This window comes from Rattus norvegicus, chromosome 1, assembly GCF_036323735.1.
Source record: "Rattus norvegicus strain BN/NHsdMcwi chromosome 1, GRCr8, whole genome shotgun sequence".
Taxonomy (NCBI): domain Eukaryota; kingdom Metazoa; phylum Chordata; class Mammalia; order Rodentia; family Muridae; genus Rattus; species Rattus norvegicus.
The window spans coordinates 179385729-179410989 of record NC_086019.1 but is presented as its reverse complement, the minus strand read 5'-3'; the positions used below and the strand labels follow the sequence as shown (position 1 = coordinate 179410989).

At 39.1% G+C, this 25261-nt stretch overlaps 1 protein-coding gene and 1 non-coding gene across 31 annotated transcripts in view; one reads left to right on the top strand and one right to left on the bottom strand.

Annotated features, from left to right (window-relative positions):
* Sox6 (SRY-box transcription factor 6) overlaps positions 1-25261 on the top strand; it is a 611566-nt gene that overhangs the window by 358254 nt on the left and 228051 nt on the right. The gene's annotated exons all lie outside the window — the stretch shown is intronic.
* Trnav-aac35 (transfer RNA valine (anticodon AAC) 35) lies at positions 20436-20508 on the bottom strand. Its single transcript has one exon. It is a non-coding gene; the product is annotated as a tRNA-Val (tRNA).

Here is a 25261-nt window from a genome sequence, read left to right as displayed (position 1 = left end):
GAGTTTTGGACATTTTGCATTGTTACCTTGATTTTCTCCTTAAAATTTCATTGTGGGGAGCAATTGATCAAGAGCAGTCTCCAAGTAAATGAATGCATTAGTGATTAATTTGATGAAGGAAACCTTTTGTGTTAATATATGATCAAGGGATTTGGTCTTGAGAAACTAATCTGAGGGAGGGAGCCAGTTTAAAACAAGAGCATCAAAAAGCAGTGGTAGTCAGTCAGACTGGGAGCTAGCTTGTGTGTACGCCACCCTCCTGTCAACCTGCTCAGTGGCCACACCACGGAGCGTTCCCAATAATTAGACACCTACTAAAACAAACTTCACTGTGATTTCAGAATTCGACCTGTCTATTGAAGACAAATCCACAAGTAGCTGTCTCTTCTTCCAGTGAAGACTTGCAGCCTAGTCGCTGTTCTCCTCTTTGAGAATTCAGCGAAGTTTAAATCATCTCAGCCCCAAGGAAGAGATGGATATGAGAAGTTTTGTGGTTTTTTCCCGTATTTTATTGTGAAGAAATATATTGGCATATTGCAGCTAGAGTATTAGTTGAATTATGAGGCAAATTGAATTATATTTTATTGTAATTATTGTACTTTATTATATGCCCTAAATTCTTCAAATCAGTGGTTCTATTTTCAATATGAAGGTGCATATTTATTTTATGAGTTAATATATAAACATGATATGAAAGTTTCTATATGAGACACAAACTTTGTAGGAGTTAATATATTTTGTGTATTTTAAAATATACTGTGCATTATAATATTTGCAGCTAAGGTAGTAACAGTACATATGACCTGCTTGCATTTCACATATTATAACTTGCTTGCATATTAATGCCTGTTTTTATATTTGCATCTGAGTCCATGGAGACACCACATCTATTTAGAATCTGGAGCAGGTATCTGTGGTTGTTCTATGTGCTTGGGAAAGCTACTTAACCTCGGAAGCTCTTAAATGTTGGATTGTTAGGATCATATAATCGCTACATCTACATCTCAGTAAATGAAGGTTAGTTAATAATAGTATAAAAAACTAAAATCAGACTTGGGTATTTTTGTTGATTTGTAGTTGTTGTTGTTTTAAGAATCTCTTTCTATAGACTAGGCTAGACTGGAATTCCCTATGTAGCCCAGTTTAGCCTTGAACTTGAGAGTACATATTAACATCACCAGACTTAAGTACTCTGTTATAGATATTAACGCGGAGTCTGTGTTTGGTATATGTTATATGTTATTGATGCCTGAGAGCCAATAAAGCTTTGCTGTACTTAGAGATTTTGTCCATATGATTCTCTTAAGATTTAGTATCACTGGAAACCTACTATGCAAACTATGTATATTCGTGTTGACAATAACATGGGTGTGTGTGAGGATCTCTCTGTCTCACAGGTAGAAGATTTTCATTTCTTTGATACAGTAGTTCATGTATCTCATTCAAATAGTAAACACACAACTTTTTTGATGTAGCACTTAGAGAGCGAGTGAGCGAGCGAGAGAGAGAGAGAGAGAGAGAGAGAGAGAAGGAGGAGGAGGAGGAAGACACTCAGGAAAGGTGGCTATGGATGTGACAATTCTCCTCCTCCCTTCCTCTTCCCCCTCCCCCCTTGCTTATATAGGTACATAACCCAAATCAATGGAAAAACTTAGGCCTTTTGAATATTTGACACCTCAGATCCAATTTTTAGTCAGTGGGTTTGTTCTGTAGTCTCATTATAGCATTTGTATGTCTGATACTGAAACATTTTTAGAACAAATAAATGACCCATCACTTAACTCTTATTTGCTGGTGGCTCAATGAATTTTTCACTCTCTTCTCTGTGCTACTCTTTAGATCTGATTTTTCAGATGGTAAGGATAACTTAAATCAACTATCATTGAACTAACTGCTGGGATTCCAGAATGAATTTTGTTCTTTTGGACACAGGTTTGGCTTTTCTTCATGGATTTAACCAGAAAATGATGATTAAAGGGGAAAAAAACTTATTAAGATAGAACGCTAACACAGCCAGCCTTCCAGGCAGTTAAGAATAGGGCATTTGAATCTTTATACACATAGCCAAGCAAACCGTGTGCATCTCTTTGTTTTTAGACAAGCATGTCTAATATACAGAGTATTCTCCTGTAGATTAGATCTGTGGTTCCCTTGAAGGGCCACTTGGTGAGGAAGTAGCTAAAAGTCTGTAGAGAGACGGGACAATTCCATTTGTGGTTTTAAGCGAGTCATTGTTTCATTTGGAGAATGTAAAATCGGTGACTGGGCTTGTTCCCTTTGTAAGGGATTACAGTGACACACGGAAGCTTATGAGTGCCTCTGACAGATGTGTTGGCGGTTTGCCACAAGCTAAGGGTGCGGCCCTGACTGACAGCTTGCAATTATGTTATGATGAATGGTTCTGATGTGTGTTCAAGAGAAAACCACTTTCTAGAGAGTGAAAGTCATACATACGGTTCCTATAAAAATCAGCTCAAAGAAAGTATGGTAACTTTCTATTTTGTTTTAGCATTTTGGTGGGCTAACCAATTTGAGCATTCCTCCTTCCACAGAAGTCTCTGTTTTTGATAAAATAAGGATGAAATCCAAATTTTTTTTTGTGGGTGGAAATGAATTCGATACCTTTTTTGGCACCAGAAATACTTTATCTGCATTTTTGACAAAGCTGACATGTCCAAGGAAATCTTTCCCTCTCACATAAACTCTTAAAATGTATCTATGTTCTGTGGTGTGCCCATAAGACTTTTGAGTCAAGCATTCAAAAAGAAGTTGCCTCTTTGGACTAACTAACTTCTTAATAAGTCCTGCTGTTTGTATTTTGTTGAAGATACTGTGTTCAAATGATGTGGGAGGCTGACTTTCTGGGTCATTCGGATCATCTCCACTAGCTTCTGATTTAAGTCAGTGTACATTTTTTGAGAGTTAATATACTTATTGGTATAGAATTTTACTACTCAATGATGAGACTATAATATTTAAAATATGTCTTGATTAAACCAGCTGTTATTCCTCCCTGTATTGACAAAAAGTTGACAGATTTTCCAAAATTAAGTCAAATAAAAATATAAAATTAAATTGAGAGGGAGTTTTTTATTTAAAAAACTTAAATTATGAAATTTATTACTTATTTTGAAAAAGGTAAGTTTCAACTTGATTCTCTGAGAAGCTCAAAGCACAATGTTCCTGAAGCTAAGAAAGAATCTCTATTAAGAAAATAAAAAAGCAACATTGAAATTGTTAAAATCTCAGTAAGGGTAGTATTTACCATGTAAGAGAAGACAGCACAATAGCCAAATTCTTCACAAACTCTGACTACAAGTAAGGCTTAAACACTGAGATATCCAAAGGTCAGGTGAAAAAAATAAGAGGAAGAGAGATCATTCATTTATCCCAGATTTCCTAAAATGTATTGCACTATCTTACTCCAGAGAAGCTAATTGGGATTGTATAGATCTGAAGCTATCCCAAACAAATCTCTTAAGAATTTAAATTATTTCAGTTTTTCAGTAGCCAGCTTTTGTCCTTTGGACTTGTTTATCTCCAAGTCTCTTTGTATGGTTAAGGTGTGCCATCTCTAGTATTTCAGAAGTGACCTTCTATTGTAACTGAAATTAATCTTCCACAATAAAAGGAGGGGCATGTAGCAACTGTAGCAATCTGACTCCAGAATCCTACATTGCATCATCTATAGAGCCAATGGGGGAGAAGTTCTGTAAGCTTGGGTTTAGCTGGGAGTCACCTTCTTTCCCTCCTGCTACTCAGTAATCACTTACCATTCAAACCTGGCCTTATGTCTAAGGCCAAGAACGTGCAACCTTAGATCACTGGGACATTCGGTCTGGGTTTCCATCTTTGTAGGCCTCTGATTTTTCCTTTCCTGTTAATTCTAAACCTGTATTCTAGCCATAGATGTTCATCTGCTAAAATGTTATCATTTAGGTCTTGGTTTTTATTGATAAAGTTGTTTGTAATTCTTACGTTTATCCAGGCTCAAATGGGTGAACGTTATTTTTGTTTTCTAGTCTCTTTTTCTTTCACCTCCCTTCCCTCTCACTGTTTTTCCCCCTCTTCCTTCCTTTCCCTGATGTCCGTCTCTCTCTCCCCTCCCCGTTTCCTTTGTTTTCTTCACCAACCTTGACATTGAAACTCTGAGGCTTCAGATCTTCAGAACTCCTTGTTTGATTGAGTCTTTTCCTGGAAGAGGAACCTTCACCGACCCCTTTGCAGGTGCGAGTTAAGGCCTGCTGCAAAGCTTGGCATCTGAGCTCCAAGCTCTGAGTAATGGCTTCCAGCATATACTTTTGATCAGATGGGGTGTGCAGTTGTGGAGGAAAGTAGATTATATTATTTTGAGTTGTATGGTAGGTCATAATTATTAGTGTTTATAGGACACACTCATTAGGCAATTATATCTTGTTGTGAATTCGAAACATATTTGTTTTTAACTCGAAACCTTTCTGGTAGGTAATAATTAGATCCCAATTTGGGATATTTTATTTAAATAAAAAGTACTTGGAATAAACTGCACATTTTCTTTGCTTAAAACATTATTTTAAAATCCTCTGGCATTTTGGAAATTATCTAGCATAAGCAGTAGAAGGCACAGAGATATCTGTCCTTGTTAATACCTAAGGTTGGGTGCCTAAATGTGTAATTGGATTTGGGAAAAGTTTTCTGGACTGCTCAGAATTAATTCCTCACTGATACCTTGTTGTTGTGATACTTATCAAACAAGTTCATAATGCCTGACACTATCTAACATGCTTTTAGCATGCATTATCTATCTCTGTGTGTGCCCTAATCAAGACCACAAAGTTAAAAATTAGAACTTGACATTCTAAACCACATGTAGTGCTTGAAATCCCAGTGTGAAGCATTATGTGCTCTGTAGTAAGCTGCATAGGAAAGTGCAGGAAAACCAGCCTGCAGACAGAGTTTTCCTGCTCCTCTCCCAGCTGGGAAGACAGGAAAACGAATGCACTGGCATTCTTTTCCCCCAACACTTGATCCAGCCAGTGTTGGATCCTTTGGAGCAGTTACAGGTTGGGGGTGAATGGAAGGTAGATAGACTACAGAGAAGATTTATCTGTTGTTAAGTACTCACAGGAGATGTACTTAAGCCACATGCTTTCCCCCCTCTTCATAACTACTCTGCTTTTTATCTTCGTTTTGTTTTTTCCTCTACAATAGGGTCTCACAATGTAGCCATGGCTATCCTGGAACTCACCCTCTAGACAAAACTGGCCTCAAACTCACAGAGATCGACCTACCTCTGCCCTCTGAGCACTGGAATTAAGGGTGTGAGTCTATAAGCGTGAATGAGTTTTTCTAAGAGAAGCTTAGTCACCTAGTTTCTCAGTCAGTTTGGGTTGCTGTCTATTACAAAATACCATCGGCTGGATGGCTTGAATAATAGAAATGTTTTTCTTATAGTTCCAGAATCTAAGAAGTCCAAGATTGTTAGTGAGGGCTCTTCCTGGCTGGCAGGCATTCATATTCTCCTGGGTCTTCACATGGTATAGATATGAGGGAGAAGAAAGAGCTCACTGGTATCTCTTCTTTTATAAACTCATCCCATCTTGAGAGTCTGGTCTTCAGGATTTCATCTTCACCTAACTACTCATGGGAATATCCTTCTCGGCATTCCATGAATCTGGGTGTCAGGGCTTCAACATGCACAGTTTTGGGGATATAATTCAGTTCTAATAATAGTCCTCCTAGACCTTAGGTCCTCAGCCCTAGAGCATGAGTTGTCTGGTGACAATAGTATTTACTTCTGTTTCCTCCTGGAGCATGTGTGCTGACAGATATGACAAGCATGTATCTCTTAGATAAAACCTTTTACCATGCAGTTTATGGTGTCTAAGAGGCTTAGTGTTTCTTGAATGTTCCTTCATTTAATTTGTGCAGCACTTGAGGAAACTGTGGCTTAGCCATTCTTCACATGGCATAATTAAGTGATAAAACTTGTGTTTGGGGAATGTGTTGGGCTACAAGCATGAATAACCAAAAAAGAGAAACCAAGCTGTACAAAATGCCTGGCACACTGTAGCTCAGGGTATCAGTAACAGCAGCAATAAAGGAGGCAGGCGAGAGGCAGGCCGAGGGGAGTTAGAGGGAGGAGCTGGTGGATGAATAAGAGCAAAAGAACAAATAGAATATTAAAAACAAGTGGGTATTTAATTCTTTCACATAACAAGCACTCTGGAGAGGTGAGATGCTGGTGTTAGTACAGGAGGCTAAAATTTAGGGACATGGTCTGCACATTTACACATCGTATGGCCTTCCATTAGCCACAGTAGCCCCATAGTCTGGGAGTGGGGACAGAAAATAGTGCATGGATGAATTAGTCCACATGTTCCCCTTTCTTTGCAGGGGAAGGGTAGAGGGACTCAAGACAAGGGGGACTTTTCAATAGCCCCGTTGCAGATGTCTTCCCATGTCTCATCTAGAATTAGGTTATATGGCCGATTACCACAGCTGCGAGGGAGACAAAAGCAAATGGCTTGTTTGTCTAGTTTTCCCAACAGAGGCGCCTGAGAAGGAAAGGGGTTATGAATGGGCTAAAAGTCTCTTACAGGAAAGAAATCCTAGGTTTAGTCCTTTGATTTCATCTCCATTCTGTCTAACTCTTGAGCTTTGCTGAAACAGGTATTACATACACCTTTTAAAAATATGAGCAGTCATATTTTAGTATATTTTCACAAAACATTTATAGAAAATGGCAGAAACACATTTGGTAAACCTTAGAAAGGGCCTGACTCGAACCAGGTTCAAATGTTTCTTGTACACATTAGAGGTCTATCACCCAGGAAGTTTCTGGACTTCTCTGTAACATAGTGCATATCAGGCACAGTCACACGTAAGGATTTAACAGCTGAAAGTAATTGTTTCACTATCAGTAGAAAGAACGTTTCCATGGTTCAAGATTTGGGAAGTGTAGCGTGAATCTATTTATATTTGTCAGCTTGAAGGACAGAATCTACCTTGATTTGGACTGTCTATTCTGAGCAAAGTTTAGACAATACATGAAACACGATTTAAAGACTCGGCTGTTTTTAAAAGAAGACAGAAGCCACATCTGGTCCTTTGTAGTTAATACCTTTCTCCAACTCTACTGACTTCTCTGGCTGGGCCTGCTTTAGGACCCCTTCACTGTGGTCACTATCGCTTCCTTTCCACTAGTTGGAGTGACACTTTGTGTAAGTGATCTGAAGTGATAGGGGGAGAAAGAGATTTGATTAAAGATTTGGTTGAAATAACTCACAACAAGATGTTAATGACCAATTGGTTCACTAATTCCTCAAAGGAAGAGGTGGTTTTGTTCTGAGATGAGCTTGTATACTTATTGCCAAGAATCTATAGTTTGTGTAACATATGAAGGGGGATTTAAGAAAATGTGTTATAAGGTAATCTTGATCATACAAAAATAGAAAATGTTTTAATAAACTCATATGCATCTTTACTTAGGTTCTAAACGTTTCAAGATTTTGCCGTTCAATATTTATTCTAGTGTTTATTTCCTCATTCCCATAAGATAATGGGAAGTAAGCCTTAGCCTTCAAGTCCTCTATCCAGATTATGCATATAGCACTGTGCTCTCACCAGACCAGCGGCTCATTTGTTTCTAAGAGCTCAACGTCTCATGCATATGCTGTAGGCCAGTGTGACTCAGCAGAGACTCAGCTATGGTCTAGGGTTAACTGTGTAAAAACATTTGAGAACAAAGGCATGGCTGTGGGCTTTGTATTATCTTTCTAGGGATTAGTTTTAGGTTGGGGCAACATGAGGAGTTGTAGCCCCTAAATCTTTAATTAAGGGGAATAGTCGATTGTTTCCATACCAATCAATTAAACATATTTGCTTTAGTTTGTTTTGAAAAAGAAGTATAATTTAATGAGAAATATGTATTGTTTGAAGTAAAAATTCAACTTGGAAATGTTTAAAAATAGAAGAGTCAGAGCTGCCACTTAGGAACTGTCATTAATACCAGGTATATATGATTTTATGTGATTACAAAAGTAGAGAATGAGTAGGGAGGATAGACAGTGGGTGAGATAGGAAGACTCATAAATACAGGTCATAGTGTGGTATAATTGTGAACAGAATATTTTTCTGTTATGCTAATAGGAAAGAAAGTGACCTACAGATAAAGGGGTTGCTGATTCTAAATAAGTATTTATTTCAACCACCAGATCTGATATTTGGCCAAAGATTTCCCTTCAGTTTTAAAACCAGGAGGGAACATTCTGAACAATTGGGAGGTTTTTTTGACAGAGCCATTTGTCTTTCCTGCTTGTGTGTGCTATTTCTGCTCTGTCAGTTCTGACAGCCTTCATGGCATTGTCTGGGGGATCACTCAGCTGTACCCCATAGGTACACAAGTGCAGTACCCTTCCCCAATCCTCTGAATATATCTCCTTTCTTCTGACTTTGCCTCCCTTTCTTTGACTGCCTGAATTAAGAGCAATTCATTCTCCTTGCATAGGGCTTAGGGGTACGGTCTAATGAGACGAGAGGGGAGCAGAGGTGGGGAGATCTCGGTTGAGGCTAAGTTGCCTTTTCTGAGATTTTGTGTCTAATGGTCTAGTCCTGTCTGTCTCGGCCTGGGCAGATCAGGATCCACCATTCCTTGAGTTAGGCATTCTTGGGACCCCTCTCCATATTTACCATATAGACCTGAATGGTCCTCTCTAGAAGCCAAAAGGGCTCGTTGGCCTTCTCCCTTCTGCCCCCCATTGGCTTGCTTGTATGCTTTACTTTGGGCTGAAGATGGAAGGGCTACCAAAGCTCACTTGATTGCTCTCTAGATCCGTGATGATCAGTGATTGTGCGTAACGTTTTACTGACTCATGACTTTTGACGTGTTACGTATGTTCAGTTATTTTACTCTGCTTATTTGTGAGATCTTGGTGAAATAAAAACAAAACAAACCATTGTTTTCTTAATTAGTAAATGGGAAAGCAAAATGTGTGACCTAGAATTTCCTAGATATTTATATTAATTCTTTGAGAGAGTCCTATGTGTTTTGATCCTATTTACCTCTGACTTCTTTCTCTAACTTCTCCTAGTGCACCTCACTTTTCTGCCCCCTAACTTTGTGCCCTCTTTCTATTCTTCTAAAAAAGTAACATGCTGACTCCAAATTGTACTGTCCTTACACTCCTGGCTATTGAGCTATCCCTGGAGCACAAGTATAGTTCTGGTAACCATAATCCATCCCCTTTGTATTGGGAGAATGTAATGCACTATACCAGTTTATTTTATTTTATTTTATCTTTTGGTAAAGAAAAACTTGGTAAAAGGTATGTTGATATGATAGAGCACGAAAGATAGGATAGATTATTTAAAAACAGACCATCCCAAGGGACCAGCAGACAGCCGGGTGAGTAAAGGTCCTTTCACTGTCAAGCCCAAGGATTCAACTTTGATCCCTGAAACACACACGATGCAAGGTGAGAACTGGTCTGCAAGTTGAAACCCATCTTTCCCCTCCACAGGCCACAGCATGCACAGGCCCCGTTCCTGGAACACACACACACACACACACACACACACACACACACACAACATATATATATATAGAAATGTAAGAAGAAAGAGCTCCTACTATCAGATTTTGTGAATGAAGCTCAAAGCCTCTGCCTTTTAACTGTGGGTTTTTCCTTTCCTCTAACACAGTGGCCAGTCGATGGTCTGTGTGCTGAGACAGTGTTATTAGGTGTGTAAGCATTTAAAAGGTTGACAAACTATTCACATACTAGTGCAGGACCCACAGACATTTTAATTATACCAATTGCAGAAATTCTACAATATGTAATGTTTTTGTTTGTAACTTTTCTCCTTGCTGTGGACAAGTGCCTGAAAAGAAGGAGTGGTTTCTTTTGGCTCCAGTGTGAGATGACAGCCTATCAAGAAGAGAGGGCATGGCTTCAGACCATGGAAGAGTAGGTGCTGCATGGCTCATCAGTGCGCGCTCTCTCTCTCTCTCTCTCTCTCTCTCTCATTTTATTCAGTCAGGCTCCTAGCCCATGGGATGGTTCTACCCACATGCTGGGTGTACCTAAGAGATGGAGGGAAAATAAGTGATCTCTAAAGTTGGTCCAGCTTACTACCTGGCACAGAGAGAAAGAGTCCAGGTGAAGGTTACCTACATTCCTGAAAAAAAGATAGGACTGTAGAGTCCTGGAGACGGGGCTGGCTAGAATTTGCAGGGAGAGGGGGCACCAAACACATCGCTGGGATTCTTGCTCCATAGTTGTGTGGTTTGTATCACATTTGGCTAGATGTAGTTTTACCTTACAGGCATTTATTGCCATTGTCCTTAGGCCTCTTTCTTGTATACTGCTAGGTCACTTGAAAGCAATATAATTCTTTCAGGTCTTACTTTTAAGTTTTCACAACAGGACAAAGTAGCATTTATCTGGTCATAGAATAGATTGTTGTGTAATCGTGATTCTGTCCAGCTTGGATCCTGAGGGTGTCAGGAGCTGCTCAGGGTTATTAATTATGATTGTTTCTTCTCATCCTTGCAGGCAGTCTTCCTCTGTCTTCTCTGAGTGCATGCTCCCATTGTGTGTGGTGCACCCTCTCCCTGCAAATTCTAGCCAGCCCCGTCTCCAGGACTCTACAGTCCTATCTTTTTTTCAGGAAAGTAGGTAACCTTCACCTGGACTCTTTTTCTCTGTGCCAGGTAGTAAGCTGGACCAACTTTAGGGCTCACTTATTTTCCCTCCACCTCTTAGGGAATACTGTCTCTATCACCAGATATATGTGAAATCTTATTCAAAGGCCTTTTTTTCCCTTTTGAACATAATTTAGGAAGCAGAGTAACTTCAGTGTCTACTGTACCCAGGAGTGAAATGAGTGCTGTACTAGTGGGTGCTGGTCTAGTAAATAAAGTTACTGAAAATTAAACCTGTGAACTCTTTTTTTTTTGTAACCTTATGAAGAAAAGTGAAGAAAGGGGCAATTTTTTTGAGGTGAATGAAAATTGACACAATTGTTTGGAAGGGAAATTCAGTGTTTTCATCATCTGGCTCTGGCCTTCTTTTGGCTCCCCAGTTCTTGTGACTCAGGGAAAGAATTCAGAGGATAAAGAGAGGGCAGTATAGAAGATGAGAAGAATCTATTAGAGTGAAACACAGCCGACAGCAGACAATGGCCAAGAGGACCTCACACAGACTTGGACTTGAGGCAGGCTTTGTTTGCACTGTTTTTAAAATCTAGAAATAGCAGTTTTCTCTAAGGGACACCTCCCTGCACAAGTGTTTGATAGGCCCCTTTGGATCAACTTTTAAGGAACAGTACAGTGGTGTATCTCTGTTTTCTACCAGAAAGCCTCCAGTTAGATAGCAATTTTAGAAACTTGGGACAACTCAGAATGCCTTGTCCCCAACTAGGACAGAGATACCCTCAAATCCAGTCATAACCAGTAACCTGAATCCTGTAGTTTCAGTTCCTGCTTTTCCAAGCTGCTGGTTATGAGGGAGAATTTCATCCCCAAATACATTCAAGCCGGCTACCCAGCAACAGTACATCTGTCTCAATGCAACAGATGGACTTCCTCATGATCTGTCAATGCCCTTCTTATAATTTATCCTTGAGAGACCTCTGAATGACTCAATGATAGAAATACCCGAAATAAGTCACTGTGATGTTAATGACAAGGGGAACAGCCTAAATAGTCACACATCAGAATGACTGGATAAACTATTGAACAACCACAGAATGGAATACCATGTAGCTGTGTAAAAGGTCGAAGAGCCTAAACTGACTTGGAGTTCTTAGTAGTATAATATAAAGCATATTCTGATATATATATATATATATATATGTGTGTGTGTGTGTGTGTGTGTGTGTGTGTGTGTGTGTGTGTGTGTATTTTAGAAATATATTTAAGAAACACTATATTTTGTGTACAAATGTCCAATCACATAGAGCGAAACAGAGGGCATAAAATAGAAAAAGCTCTGATGGGATAATGGACATAAACGGAATAGGAGAGGTGGGTGTGGTGGAGATCAGAAGGGCTGGGGCAGGGAAGGGAGGCCACTGCGAGAGACAAGGATGGATGCCTTCCCTGTCTGCAGCTCAGCCCGGGTTTGTATCACTGTGCCTGTTGGAACCATATTAAGTATTCTGAATACAAAGCAAATAATGAAGAATGTCACTGTAAGGCAAATGACATAGCTACAGTGACATAGGGTTGGAAGGTGGCTCGGTCAAACTGACCTCGCAGCTTCGTGTTAGTGAGCATGTGGACCACATGGCACAGGGCTAAAGAGAAGGACTCACTCTTAAGAGACACAGAACCATACAGCTGTCTGGGTAACATTTATTTAGTCTAGGTAAAGTATGGGCAGAGGTTCTCTCTCTCTCTCTCTCTCTCTCTCTCTCTCTCTCTCTCTCTCGTGTTCAAAGTAAAAAGAAAAGATACTTCCTAAGTGAACACGTTTCCCTGATGAGCGTTAAGATGATTCTAAGATCATTGGCACTTATGTAGACTTGTACTCTCATGACACTCAGTAATTATTGGAAAGCCAAGAGCCCAAGAGCTGGTAACTGAGGACTTTAAGAACAAATCTATAAACGACCCAGCACTCAGGGACCGTCTCTTTCTCCTTGTCTGATGAATGGGTTACTTGAAGGTATATCAAGCGTCTTGCGCAGAGCCTCCCGGTCATTCTTATGACAGTTTCCGAGAAGAGGCATGCACAGAGTGTGTTCTCTTTCCACGGCACGGTGGAAACACAATGAGCTGACTATAATTACTCCTGAGATCTTGTTTGGCAGTAGAGAAGATTGAGACTCAGTGTTGTATCTAGAAGAACCTCAGGGCTCTGTGAGAAACTATAAATTAAGATGAAATCAAGACTATAAGTCTTTTTTACTCCTGTCTGAGGCGCTTTCAAGTATGTCATCGCCTCAACTATTATTAATATTTTTATTACTGTTGCTTTCCTCCATTGAACCACTTGAAATAAAAGCCTGATCGTAAAATTCCTAGTTTACCTGCATATGTGTAAGCTTTGGAGTTTGAGAATTTTTTACAAAGAGTGTGTTAGGCAACATCAAGGGAGTAATGTCACTTGTCAGCAGGTCACCTGACAGGACTTGTGGGAGGTGTGAGATCAGGGGAGCTGCCAGTGGAGTTTGCAGTTTTCTAGGGATGGAGGCATCACACAGCCCACACTAATGTTTTTTTGTCCATACTAATTATTTTGTCATTTATGATTCATACCTCAGAATTCCTCTCAATGCTTTGATCTTAATGCTCCATTGATCCAACCCTGGGATGCTACTGCAGGGTTTCTTTCTATGCTGATTAACAAGGGACTTTTTGGGGGGGGGCAGTGAAGGCAATGCCATATATTTTTATTTAAGCATTCACAGAGAACAGGATTCCATATGTAAAAAATGATGGTATTATCTGGCTAAAAGATTTGCCATATTGTCTGTCCATTAACACTATAGCCTATGGCCATGGGTTGCTATGGTGTGACACTCTCTTTTGTACACATCTCACTACTTTGTGGCAGTGGTCAGTAGTTTACAGAGCTTGCACTCTGAGACATTGTCTCGGCTTTTAAAGTGCACTTTGAATCCTATTCTGTTTTAGTTATTTGATGAAACATTTAGATCAATTACTGCACAACCTTTGGATCCTGACACTTGCATGATTTAGCAGTTCACTTGTCTCTGTGCTGGATGCATGGCTTCTGTGGGTAGAAACTGCTCAGCACTCATACCTGATGCACACAGAGTCCAAACTCTCAGGCATGCATTATCATCAGGCTCGAGCTCAGCTCATAGCTGGATTCCCTTTGACACCACTAACTGTTGCCAAGTTTGAATAGAGGATTAAGAGGCACATGTAGTCCATCTTCAAGCTGTGCAGAGGACTGTTCAAAGAGCCTTTGTGCTCTGTGCAAGCAAGAGAACTGGTCAGTGTTTGGAATCCGCACAGGACAATAGCCAGTTGAGAATTTGTTGTCATTCTTCCTGTTCTCTCTCAAAGTGAAAAGAAAGGGGAGTTTGTTTAGATTTCAGTTGGGCTTTTTGTTCTTTAACGTTCTTCTTCTCAGGAATATAATTTTAGCTTTGAGTCTCCTTTCACTCAAAATGTAAGTGTTGAATACTAAGCCAGGTTAAAATCGGGTGTGGGGAAGTATGTTTAGGTAGAAGCTTTTACAGTCTTGATGATTACTTAATTTATTGTCTTCGCTCTGAGAGACGGGATTCTTTGAAGAACTAATAATGGACAGGCTCACCCTGCTGTGAATTCCCAAGTTCCCATTCCTGTGCAGGTCATTTTCTCATATAAATGAGGAACATTTGGTTATTTAAGGGGGAAAAAACCTACAGAAAACTTCAGGGCGGAAAGTATTTTGTGGGAAGCTTCTGTGGTGAGAAGCAGTGTCACGGTGGTGTTTGCTGTCCAGACTGTGCCTCCCCACCTGGGGTCTTCCTGGGCCTCTCCTGCTGTGGCTGAGCATTTGGAATCCCTGGCACCTTTTACACAGCAACAAAACAACTGAAGTCTATGGCAGAGCAAAAGGCAAGTAATTCCAGAGCCCTAGGGAGGTAGAGACCGGTGAGTCACAAGCTCAAGGATAGCCTGGCTCACATCAAAAGCAAGCGAGCAAAACTAAAGTGTATGGAACACTGTTTGCCCACTCAGTGGGTCCAATGGAGGATCTGGGCTTCAAGTCCCACCATCTTCATCCAACTTTACTAGCACTAAGATGAGGCTTTAATTATCTCCCATCTGCTATGCGGAACAATAAGGGTGTGCTAAAGAGCAGATAGATGGACTGGCTGATCTGACAGAGGTCAGTGGAGACGTAATACAATAATGTGTTGAAAGGCAGGATAAAGGCAGCCTTCTACTCTACTGGAGGCACTCCTGAAGAAATGATTTTGATTTTATAAAAAGATTTCATTGTGTGCATGTGCGTGTGCACATGCGTGTGTGGATGTGCATGTGTGTGTGTGTGCGTGCACGCACACGCACGTGCTCGTGCACACATCTGGAGGTCATAGGATAATTTACCGGAATCAGTTCTTTGCTCCCATCATGTGAGGCCTGGTCATCAGGCTTGGTGGCAAGTGACTTGGGCCACTGAGCCATCCCACTGGCTCAGACATGTCACTATGTAGCAGTCTAGCTGAAATCTTTAGATAACTTTGTGCAGGGCTTAATCTTAACATATTATGCCTTTAAAATCTGAGCCCAGCATCCTTCCATTTGTTTGGAATTTAAGAAATTTATTTTATTATTATCTTGTAGGGTTTTTACTGTGTGTATGTATGGAAATTCTGTATATTTTATAAATTCATTTGTTTTACTTTTCTATATTTTCCAAATATATAGAAATATATAGAAATATATTTTATATTAACCACATAGTCAATTATATTTCTAATATACTTATTAATTCCAATAATTTATTTCAGGTTTACATTTCTTTCCTTGTACATGATCAAATGGTTGTGTATTTTATTCATTTTCTACAGAACTTTTGTATGCTGATAAACATTTTCACAGCACTTTTGTAGGTTTGACAGGAGCTACAAAGTTGACTGGACAGTACTGGGCATGCTCAGCCTTTTTTCCTGTCATATATACAGCTTTGCCAGCTATCAACCTTCAGCACATCTTTTACTGCTAGTGGACTGGTGTCAACATCATAGACTCCCCAAGTCCACAGTCCACAAAACTTCCTTCTGTATGTTCTGTGGGTTTGATGGTGTGTCTGTGTGTCACAGTGGCTGTTTTTTACTGTCCTGCCAACCCTTTCAGTCATCCTCCATTCCACTGATTACCATAGTTCTCCCTTTTCTAGAATGGTGTGTGTGTATTAAGACATTCTATAGTGCAGCCTTTTCAGATCGGCTCCCTTTACTTGGTATTATGATAAACACTAACGTTCCCTCCATGCATCTTCATGACTTGATGGCTCAATTATTTTTAGTGTTGAATAATATTCCACTGTCTGGATCTACAACACGCTATCTATTTATATGTCAAATGGGAGCTTGCCTGGTGCCCAGTTTGAACGACTGTGAGTGAAGCTGCTCTAAACATTTACATACAGGTTTTGTGTAAATCTTTCAGTTTGTATGGGAAAAAAAAGCTAACCTGTGTTATTAGAGAGTGTTTAGTTTTGGGACAAACTGTCATATGTTACTCATACTGGCTGTACTACAGTTCATTCTTGTGCCAGACTGTGCTGGTATTTGGTGCTGCACACTCAGTTTTGGCCATTCTATAGGTGTGAAGGGCCCATCTCATGCTCCAGTGACTAAGGTTTTATACATACTCTCATACATTTTACTGTCTGTATCTTTCTATGGTGTCTATTCAGGTAGCTTTGCACTTGAAATAACAAAGCCGTGTTATCTTATTGTTACTTTTAAGGTCTTAGTGTGTTTCAGTCAACATTCCTTTATCAAATGTATTTTTAGCAAACATTTCTCCCACTCTGCAACTTATTTTCAGAATCTCTTTACTGTTGTCTTTGAAAGGGCAAAATCCTTTTAATCTTGAAGTTAAAAAATTTAGCTTTCAAAAGTTCAATTTGTCATTGATTCTGGAATATGTTTTCAGTGTCTTGATTACAAAAGTCATCATCACAACACAGTCATCAAGGCCCACGAGCTCCATGCTACCTTCCATAAATTCAGTAGTTTTGTGTGTTTCACTGAGGACTACCATGGGTCCATAGTTACACATATCCTGGGTATGAGGTTTGTGTTTAGATACCTTATTTGTGTCTGGTTGACCAGTTGTCCTGGCTCCATTTATTGGGAAGATCTTTTCTCAAGCTCATGATGACTGTCATCAGTGATCAGGTTTAGATGGGTCAATTTTTCTTTTCTGTCCTTCTCCATTCATAAATATTTTTCCGATATCAAATGGCTTGCTTACTGTCATTTAATAAGAACTTGATTTATGTCTGTCCTCTGAGCTTTCCTTCAATTACAAGGGGGTAATAGGCTCTTTTGTGTCTCTGTGTAAACTTTCACCTTAACTTTGTTGATGTCCTTGGGGCAGTTGGTTGAGATTTTAATTGGGACTGTACTCAGTCTACAGATCAGATTGGAAGAACTCATATTGATGATATTAGATATTAGAGCTCTTCAGTCGCTAAATGTGGGAATAGTTTGAATTTATTTAATTTTTGGTATCATCAGAATTTTATCATTTTTTTCTATACATTTTGGGCATACTTTTGATTCATCCCCAAATCTTGCATTTTATGGGGACACTAATTCAAACTGCAATGTGTTTTAAATGTCAGATTTCATTTGTTGCTGATAGGAAAGTCCTTTACTTTTTTGTAGTAATTTTGTGTCCTTTAGCATTGCTGAGCCATGTAATGAAGCTCATGCTGATGTTATACTTTCTTAGTATTTTGGTATTTTCTACATAGATGATCAATTTATCTCATTATTCATACTCTGTATGTCCTTTACCTTCCTTTTGTTGACATATTCACTGACTAGGGCCTAGAGTCTGAGACTGAGAGCATCTACAAGAAGGTGGCTTGTTGCTAGCCTCCCTGGGACAGGCTTGAATCTCACAACTCTGAGTATGGTATTTCTTTCTAGTTCCTATTTCTTCTATTTTTCTGTATTTATTTTCTTAAATGTACATTATGGAGTTGTTTGTTTCATCAGGAATGGGCACTGAATTCTTTTTCAAGTGACTTTCCTTTGTTTATTGATATGATCACGTGGTTTCCCTTCTTTGTCTTTCTGGTGTGATTTTAAATGATTATTTTTGAATCTGAACCACCTTGGACAATCTCACTTGATTGTTGTTAATGATTTCTTTCAAGCATTGTTGGCTTTGAGTTGATAGCGTTTTGGGTTATAATTTTCTTAGAATACCTTGGTTTGGTTTTGGCATTTGGGAACTGCTGCTTTATATAATAAGCTAGGAGATTTCCTGTTTCTATCTTCAGAAAGAAATCATAGAGAATTGGTGTCATTTCTACCTGACATTTGTGTTAGAATTCACCTGCATCTGGTCCAACTCAGTGTTTTCAACGGATAGAGGTCCAGGTCTTTAGACCCTTCATGCTTTCTCAAGGCTTAGTAGATTGTGTCTTTGTTTACTTATTGATTTCTGTTTCATCTAGGACAGGTATTTACATGTGTGGGTATAGAAGTTTAATAACATTCTTTTATTTTCCCTTTATTTATTGCAAAATCTACAGCAAGGTCTTTCTTAGTTTCTGGACTCAGTGATTTAGTAAGGTTTTGTTGTTTTATTTTCTCTTCTTTTTGTTAGTTTAGAAACTCACCTATTTTACTAACATTTTCAAAGAAGTACCTTTCATTCAGTCTGTTGATTTCCTATTTCCTTCCCTTACCTTATTTTTTCTTTTTTCCTCCCCTCCTCTCCTCTTTCCTCTCCTCTCACCTCTTTCCTACCTTTCCCTCTTCTCTTCTCTCCACTTCTTTCTTTCTCTCTCTTCTATCCTCCCCTCTCCTCTCCCTCCCTTCCCCCTCCTCTCCTTTCCCCTCTTCTTTCCTCCTCTCTCTCTCCCCTTTCCTCTCTTCTACCCCTCCTCTCCTCTCCTCCTTTCCTTCTCTCCCCTCTGCTCTATCTTCCCTCTACCTCCTCCTTCCCTGCTCCTCCCCTCTTCTTTTATTTTTGAGACAGAATCACATTTTGTAAGCAAAGATAGTCTCAAAGTCCTTTAACTCATGGCAATCCTCCTGCCTCAGTGTCACAAATGTTGGGACAACAAATGAGTTAGAGTTACCACACCTGAGCTGTTTCCAGGGTCATTTACAGTAATTATTATTATTTCATTTCTTCTTCTACTTGTAGATTTAATTTCCCCCTCTTTTAATGGCATAAAACAGAGACTAGGCTTGCTAATTTTAGATAAATGCTATACATTTCCCTCTAAGCACCACTTTTGCTACTTCTGAAGAATTTTGATAACCCATGCTTTTATTTCCATTTAGCACAAAAATATTTTCCCTTGAGGCTTCTTTGTTGTCTCAGAAATATGCAGAAACATGTTGTTAATACCTATGCATTTGGCATTTTCCTATTATTGATCAATACCCTAATTCCACTTAAGAGAAATGTATAAATTTTCTTCTTTTAAATTTGCCTGCTGTACTTTACAGCTCACAGCATGCTCATTTTTTTAACTGTTCACTGTGAGTTTAAAGACTATTCTGTTGGGTGGGAAGTAGTCTGTAGGTGTCAATTATGTCCAGTTGATTGATGGTGTTAAGGTCACCAATGTCCTTACTGATTTTATGCCTGCTGACTCTGTCCATTTTATGACAAAAGGATGTTAAAGTCTCCAGCTGTGAGAGTGGATCCATCTATTCTCCAAGCAAATCTTGCCCAGTGTGTTGGGATGTTCTGTTGCTGGTGTGTGCACATCAAGGATCATCATGTCTTGTAGAGTTGCTAGGGATGATGACCCCCAAACCCTGATAACATCTTCTGCTTTGAAGTGTGATCAGTCTGAACTTACTACAGCTACTCCCATTTCTTCTGCACGTTGTTAGCATGCCAAACCTTCCTCTACCTTATTACTGGATCTATGTATCTTTATAGCAACAGTGCTTTCTTTTAGATAAACTATAACTAGATATTCTGTGATTGGCTACTCTACCCCTTTAACTTGGTATAATTAGACCTTTGATTATGTATGGTTTCCATAGAGTTGAACTGAGATGTACCACTGTGCTGCTGTTGGTGGTGCTTTGCCTATGTTCTCATTTCTCGTTTTGCCTTTGATACCTTTTCTACTGGCTGTGGCTCTTTTAGAATTGATTTTGTAGTTTTCGAACAGTAATGGATTTGTCATGACACATTTACAAATGTATCATTACCATGTTTTCTCATGTATTTTTCTGCCCACTCGGTTGTGGTCTAAATCTATAACTTTACATGATTCCATTTCTCTCTTAGTCAATCAGCTACAGTTTTGTTATGACAAAACGTTTCTCAGTCCTGGCCTAGAGTTGCAATCTAGATTTATAACAAATCCAAGTGAACTTTCAAGTAGCTACCTGAGTTCATATCTAGGACAGGAGTTATATAATAGCGACTTTTGTCTCTAAGTCTTTCTGCTCAGCCTTCTGTCTGTTGCCCTCACACTTTTACTCAGATTCAACCACCATTAGAAAGGGCAGCTGTGTTGAGATATGTGCACCATTATACAATATGGTCGAGCTCACCATTGCTAGCATTTTAAGTGGGTCAGTTGAGCCTGAGACCAGCAGAGGCATCAGTTTGGTTTCCAGGATCCTGCACTGCTCTCTTTCCTACATTTGAACCACTGATAGTACCATTGACCTCTCTCTGAAGAACGGCCTTCACTTTTCTTATGAGGCTACTTTTGTTTGAGGAAATATTTCTTTTCCACTTTGTTTTTTTTTCTTTTCTTTTTTTTGGAGCTGGGGACCGAACCCAGGGCCTTGTGCTTGTTAGGCAAGCGCTCTACCACTGAGCTAAATCCCCAACCCCTCCACTTTGTTTTTAAAATGTAACTTCATAGGGTACAGAATCCTGAGTGATTTTTCTTGTTTGCTTTTCTCACCTGGTGGTATGGTTTGAATGTGTTCCTGAGCTTTCACTTCAGTGCAGTGGTGGTGAAGTGGGGTCTTTATCCGATGATTAATGTGAGTGCTCCTTCATGGACAGGTTCTACCATTGTGGTGGGATGACATTCAGTTACTTTCATGTTACTGGGATAAGACCCATGGCCAAGAACAACTTAAAGAAAGAGTTGTTCGGAATTATAAGACCAGGGTGTTTAAAAGCATGGCTTAGTGTGTTAAATTTTTTTTGTGGAGAAAGTAGACAGCATGCGGAAGTAGACAAGCAACATAAGCAAAAAGATAGGAGTTCCAAGAATTGAAAGAAACCAATACAGTGAAATAAAAATATGTTTGCTGACTCCTGAGCATGCACCATAGGTATCTGATCAACTCTGAACTTGAGGGCACATTGGCAGGAATCTTCAAAACAGAATAGCAAGCAGGGGGTGGTGGTGGTGGATAATACTGAAAAGTAAAGTATCTAAATATGAGTTGTTGATAATTTAATGTCAAAGACAAAATCACAGAAAGAGGATATGCAGAACACACCAAAGCACACATGTAAAAGACATAAAAATGTCAAACACACGTTAATCATCTTGGGTGTTCTTTGCATCTGCCTTGTGAGCTTTGCTTATGTCCACCTATATTGTGAATTGTGGTTCATTGTGGGTCCATCTGTGTAGTGAGCAGGATTTGTTTCTCCCTGTGCTGTGAGTTCTGGTTCTTTGTGTGTCTCTTTGTGAGTTGTGGTTCTTTGGGTGTCTATCTGTGTGTGAGTTGTGATTCTTTGTGTGTGACTGTCTGAATCTCCTATTTGGGGACAACAGCTTGTCACACAATCTCTTTTATCTAAAGGACGTAAGAAGAATTGTTGCCTTTCAGTCTGTTTAGCTTTTTACTTGTGGTTGAGGTGGAATGGTGACTTCTGAACTCCTTATACTGCTGGATTGGGAGTCAGAAGTTGACTATATAGACTGTAATTTTTCCTTATCTCTTTGACTATAGTCTCCAGGGAAACGGAGAACTGAATTCTGTCTTCTTCCTCCTCCCTCTCAGCATTTGCCCTTAATAATTACACCTGCTGGAACTCCCTCCTGTTCTTAGACTGCTGACTGTGTAGTCATACCAGGGTGGGGTTTAAGTGTTATAACGAGATTTATCTATACCCAGCAGAACAGTCAGATGCTTTGTCACCTTTATTCCAGTAAGGGACATTGTATTGTACGGCGTCTGAATCTTTGTGGAACTTAACAGCTCCACTCCTGGCTTATTTCCAATACTTATACTTGGCAATATTTTTTGTGGATATAAATAACTTCCAACGCGAACTACCATTTTACTTAATTATAAATTATGTATAAAATATTTGTGTGCGTGTGTGTGTGTGTTCCAGAAGACAACCTGCTGGAGTTGGCTCTCTCTTTGAACTAGGTGGGTCTTCTGATGAGCTCAGGACATGAGTCTTGGAGACAGAGTCCCTTTTCCTGTGAGGCATCTTGCAGATCCCTGTTGGGGATTTTGTACCTGGATTTTGTACTATAAAGGAGACTCACCTACACATTATTTCTCCTAAACCTTTTGAAGACTCCTGTTATAGTTTTTAGTATGTAGATTATAAAGGAGATTCACCTATAAATTATTTTCTCATAAACTTCTTGGTCGAAATTTGTTGGCCTCATGAGTTGAATAGTGTTTGGTTTTAGATGTTTATTGTTTGTATGAGATTATTAATGTTTCTTCCTTGACTCTGGAAAAATTAACCAGTTTGGCAAATTTGGAGTCACAGTGACCTAAGTGATCAATTTTCCATCTTGATATGTATTTTTTTCCAGCAAGTTTTGCATTTTTCTAAAAGTTTCAATTTATTAGCATAAAGTTTTTCATAGTAACCATGATTTATTATATTAATCTGTCATCATCAACATTGTTTTGTTTTCTTTGTGTATTACAATGCCATGTTTTAAAAAGGCATATTCTACTCTAGCTTTTGGCCACATAGGAATAACTGGATTGACCCCTTCAGTACAGACAGTCAGAATACTCATCAAGTGTCTCAAGAACATAGAAAACAGGATGAAGAAACACCAGCATTAGTGAACATGCAAACCAGACAAGAGAACACTCGGAGCAGAGAAAAGCAGCGTTTAGAGATGGTGACTGCAGACACTCAAGTGTAGGCTAAGAAAGAAGCGTAATCAAAAACTGTACAGTAGAAACTTTCTAAACCAGAGAACATACGGGGAAAGGCACAGAGATGAACAGGATAGCAGAGCTGAGCCTGTGGAGCTGACGGTGAGCTGTGCAGGCAGTGGGAGTGCCTGAAGGAGGCAGCTGAGGACATTTTGAAGAAATCATTACAGAAAATTCTAAGTTTGTTTAAGAATGTAAGCCTCTAGTCCCATGGAGCACAAACTAGTGTCAGCTGGTGCCTGCTCCATCTCTAAGTCTGTGCACCAATAGCATAGGTTCAAAATCTAGAGAAGACTTGAGAGCATTAAATAGAAGGCACACTCGCAGTTCAGTTATTGTAGGAAAATATGGTGACTATAGAGGACCTGAACAAAACCTCAAATCCCCAGGACGTAAGTGATGGTGACAGCACTTGGCAGATGCAAACTTATGCATGCTTATTCTGTTTAAGTGAACTTGGAGTTTTGCATAAAGTTTATGTTGTGCTATAAGCAAGTCTACGTAAAGATGACTTAACTTTTTTAAAAAGAGTGTGTTCTCTGGTTACATGGAAAGAGATAACAAACTGATAACGAAAGAAAATAAGAAATCTCCCAAACAGTAACTAAACCACCAGGCTTTAATCAACATGAATTAATGAAGAAATATCATATACAACCACAAAATATATTTAACTACATGGCAATGATAAATTAATCTAACAAGAATATATCAGACCAGCAAAGACAGTGCAGGAGAGAAATACACAACTTTATGTGCACATATTAAAAATAAGTATGATTTAAAATTGGTCTATAAATTCAGAAAATCCCATCAAACCTTTTGCTTTGTAAGTAGGACAATCCTAAAATGCACTTGAAGCTGCTAAGGACCAAGTACAGCCAAGAGCACGCTCTCATTCTGTGTGAGCTCAACCGAGTGCCACAGTGCTGGGAAAGCCAAAATATGTAAGGTCAAGGAACCATCAGCAGAGCAGGCAGAATCCAGTAGGAGTCTCCCCAGCCTCTCAAAGCCCCGCCCAGATCATGGAAAAAGGAAAAATGACAGTCTTCAAACAGATAATGTTGAAGCAACTGGACACAAAGTTTACTCTGCTTTTTTCACTCTTAGAACACAAAACAAGTGAAAATAAACTTCATCTTGAATATAAAGTTGGAAGTATAAAACTTTTTAATTATTTATTTTATTTTTGAGATTATAATATAATTATATCATCCCTTTTTTCCCTAACTCTACACCTTCCCAATTAACACAAATTGTTCTTTTTAAAATTTCTTGGCTTATTTTCCTTTAATTGTATACATATATATGTATCACAATATATGTTCCACAAACAATGTACGTATGTATATACCCTGCTCAGTTTCTATGGTACTCATATGCATGTTGTCAAAGCTGATCACCGAGTATTGGATAACCAATAAAGACGATGATTTCTTCTACTCTCAGCACTCCTTAGGTGCCTATAGTCCTTTGTGTTGAGTTGAGGCTTCATGGTATTTCCCTGCCTATTTTTTAAGATGTCTATTTTTGATCTTGTTCAGCTCATGTGTAGGCACTCAAGTTGGTAACACTTTATGGGTATAACTTTATATTACTTGGGTACAGAATAAATTCCCTGATCCTCCAGCTCTTAAAATCTTTTTTTTGTCTCTTCTGTAGTGTTCCCTGAGCCCTAGGATAAAAGTTGTTTTGTAGAAATATTCACTGGGACTGGGCTCCAGAACTCTGCACTTTGATTGGTTGTAGTTGCCTGTAATGGTCTCTGTTGCAAAGAAAAGTTTCCTTGATGAGAGATGAGGACTCCACTTATATGTGGGTGTAAGGACCGATATTTATAATGAAATTAGGGAGTATACTAATTTAGGAACATGGTGTTGTGGGTTCTTCTCCAAGATCCATGACTTCATTAGCCCTGGGTAGCTGGCTAGGTTTCCAATTCCAGGTATAGTATCCCTTTTAGAGCAGGTCTTAAATTTAATTACAGAGCTGTTGGTTACTGCCAAAATATGTGTGCAGCTACTGTACCCTTAGGGTATCAGGCCACACTGGTCATTGCTGTAGGTGTCATAGCACTGTTGATTGTTTCTGATCTCAGTGTAGACAACATTGCATAGGTCTTAGAAACACTAGTCAGAAAGGAAGAAGTTACTAATTGTGTAATACCAAAATAAAATCTTCAGCTCATCTAGAGACTTACAGTATAATTTAGGTGTGTCGTAGAGAGGGCAAAATATTTGTGATGTATATTCTGACAGACTTGACTTACTTAGAGATGTAAAGTGTATAGATATATGATATCAGTTAATAAAAACATATAGGAATGTAAAAACCAAGAAAAAGACAAATAATACAAATGTCACTAAAACTATTTCTGTCATTACTTGGTGTTCAGTAAGAGTGAATTTTTACTACTTCAAGGAATTTTCAGAGTTTGAGTTAATCACACATGGAGGAAACAAGTGGTGTCAGGCATGTCTGG